This window comes from Bison bison, unplaced genomic scaffold (genome assembly GCF_000754665.1).
Source record: "Bison bison bison isolate TAMUID 2011002044 unplaced genomic scaffold, Bison_UMD1.0 scf7180017864375, whole genome shotgun sequence".
In the NCBI taxonomy this organism is placed as follows: domain Eukaryota; kingdom Metazoa; phylum Chordata; class Mammalia; order Artiodactyla; family Bovidae; genus Bison; species Bison bison.
This window is the reverse complement of record NW_011494947.1, coordinates 5945394-5948433: the sequence shown is the minus strand read 5'-3', so window position 1 is coordinate 5948433 and position 3040 is coordinate 5945394.

Genomic DNA, 3040 nt, shown 5'->3' with positions numbered 1-3040 from the left:
AGCAGATGCCAGCACTGCGTCTCTGCTTTCCCCTCCCTGGTGGTCAGGGAGGTGGCTGAGTCCTCACCTGCTGGGACTCCGTGTTTGGAGAACCCAGAAGTGATGTCACATGGAAGCATCTATTTCAGGTAGAAGGTGATGTGAGAGGAGCGTCCCTGGCCTTCATGCGTGGTGAGGACTGGGTTGAGTAACCTTGAATTTACATAGAATTTGGCTTCGGCTTACATATGAGCCACCAGCACTGGGTGGAGTTTTGGCCAGGGGCTCACTGCCCTCCTTGAAGCTTGTCGGGTAGAAGGTTGAAAACTAAGTGTGACCAGACGTCTGCAAGTCGGCAGAAACCTTCCTTCAGAACCCTTTCGTGTTGATCACTCAAAAAAAAAATAAGGCACCTTTGCTGGAGGGCAGCCCCACAGAATCTTAAACTTTAAAAGTCTTTCAATCCAGCTGTCTGGCTTCTGAAAACTTAGATTGTGGGACTGCTTACACACAGTGTGCACAGAGAAATACACAGAAAAGTTCGTTGTGGTTTTATCTGTCATAGAAGAGAATCTGGAGATCGACACATTCTAGGCCATCCACCTGTGTCATTAGAAGAAAGTGGTGGATCCACATGTGTTGTCATAGAAAGATGTCAGGGATTGAGTAAAACACAAGTTACTGAGGTGTATGTGTGGTGTTACCCCATTTGTGTTAAAAAATACTATGCTGATGTGTAGAAAAAAATCTGCTTGAGTTTCTCTCCGGAGGATGAGGTGGTGAGACACATTCTGTGCTGTATGTGTTTATTTTTAGCTTGAGCATGTTTTTTTTTTTTCATAAACCAAAAGAAGGTTAAAAGAAAGTCTCCTGTTTCAAAGTGGTCAGCCCAAGGAGCTGTGAACCCTTGGTCAGGAGTGAGAATCAGAGCCCCTTCCACCCACTGTTGTAGCTGCCCTCATGGCAGATCTTCCGTCACTTTGTTGTCCACCTGTTTGCTGTTCACAGTGAGCTTTCAGTCTTTGCAAGCAGAAGACTCTGCAGGAAGGCAGAGGGCTGGCCGTCCTGTTAGGGGTCAGTGAGCAGACCTCACATGTTGTCCAGTTTCTCATTCTCTTGGCCAGCCTAGGAGTCTGCCGGGGGAGGTATTTTTATCTGCCAGAGGAGGTCAGAATGTTGAGGGACCTGGTGGCCATGGCCTGTCTGATCCTCACATGTGTCTTGCCTTTGTCCAGTTCCAGTGCGGCCGTCTCTCAGCCACCGGAGTTGCTGCCACAGCCGGGTTTGCAGAAATCTGTCTCCAATTTGCAGAGGCCGACACAGTTGTTCAGTCAGGAGGTAGGTGCTAGGGACCCTGTCCCCGAAAAGTGTGACCTGTTTGTTCCAGAGGCTAACCTGAAGAGGGTCTTTCAAGAAAGACCCCAGGTTCAGGATATAATGTAGATGCCTAGTTGGATTCCTGTTGGCTTAGCTTGAAGTGAGTCACCTGGGAAGCTGCATGCTAGATCAGGGACATAAGGAGACAGCAAGTGTTAGGCCATAGGAGGTTCAACAGTCTGGTGAGGTTGGAAAACAAAACAAAGCAGGCACCTTCACTGGGTTTTCTTAGTGTCAGACTTTCTCTCTGTGTCTTCAGTATGCTGATGTGTCCTGTGTCTCCAGGGGCAGGAGACTGTGGACTGCAGTCCCCAAATTTACTTGTCCTTGGAAATGTCTTTTAGTAGACTATCTTTGGGGACTAGTGTTTCTCAGAATATGCTTTGTGGACTTATGAGCTCTACTTCTTCATTCGTCAATGCATTTCCGACACCGCTCTAAACAGAAAGGCATGATTTAATCAAGAGCTCATATTGTACTTGGTCCGTCAGCGTCTGTGCGTTACAGAGGCCAGCAGCTGGTAGCTAGAAATCTGGACAGATATTGGGCACTCGATGGCTCTCTAGAAAAGAACCACTCTGTGGGAAAAGTTCATGGCTTTGCCAGAGGGACACCCTCCTTCAGCCAACACTGAACTGCACTTTTAAATCAAAGGAAAAGAAGAAGAAAAAAATCCACATGTGTGTGAGTCCATGTTCACCAGCCTAAGTCCACTGGGGCCTGTGGATTAGTGGGTAGCATGGAGTTTGTGTCTCTTGCCCAGATTTGAAACTGAGTGCAGTTAAGGGGTCTTGGTTGTTTCTGCAGCCCTGGCTCTATGTCAGAGCTACCTCTGCAAGCCTGTTAGAGATGAGCTCACCGTGTCCCCATCATGCAGGGCCTGGCCTCCTGGGGAGAACGGGTGCTGTGGGACTGTCGGGAGTTGGGTCAGGCTCTGTCCTGGAGTCGGCCTGTGGCCCCTCTGTCTGGCTCTTCCTGGCTTTCCTGTCCTGCAGCGATGGTGAGGGGAAGAGACCCCCAGTGTTTGCCAACTTTGAAACCTCATCTCAGAGGCAGTTTGACTCTGGGCATAGTAATTAAGCCTTCTTTGGCTGGCTCCGTAGGCTTTCTCTTCCAGTTTAGTGCCCTTGGTGGGTGAGGGCCAGGGGTCCTGTGACTGCAGACCCCAAGGGGTGGGTGTGGGATAACAGTGACCCAGGGCCTCTGCCTCCTGATCTGGTGGCCCACCCCCCACCCCCATCTGTTCAGCCCCATCAGGGCCTGTGGGCATTCCAGGCTACTCAGGGAAAGTCTGTGATAAATGGGTTGTTGCTCCTGGTCAGCTCTGACTTGGAGGCTGGAGAGACTGCCGTCTGCCCTGAGTGTGTGTGGAGGTGGCAACTGGGGGAGGATGGGAGGAGGGAATTATTTGATCTGGGATCCTGTCCAGTGAGTGATGAGACATCTCGCTGCATCAACTCGGTTTTGTGTATCTTTACCTTCAGTTGTTAAGTCATGTTGCTGGAAGAGGCAGTGTCGAGACCAGCTCGACAAGCAGGGTTTCCGAAAGCATGATATGGCGAGAGAATGAGAAATGGGACACAAGAATTTAGAGAAAAGTGAAGATCAGGGACCAACATCGCTCCAAGGTGAAGGTGCCGAAACTGAATCCAAGCCAGCTTTATTATACTTTCAGCTGTGAAAG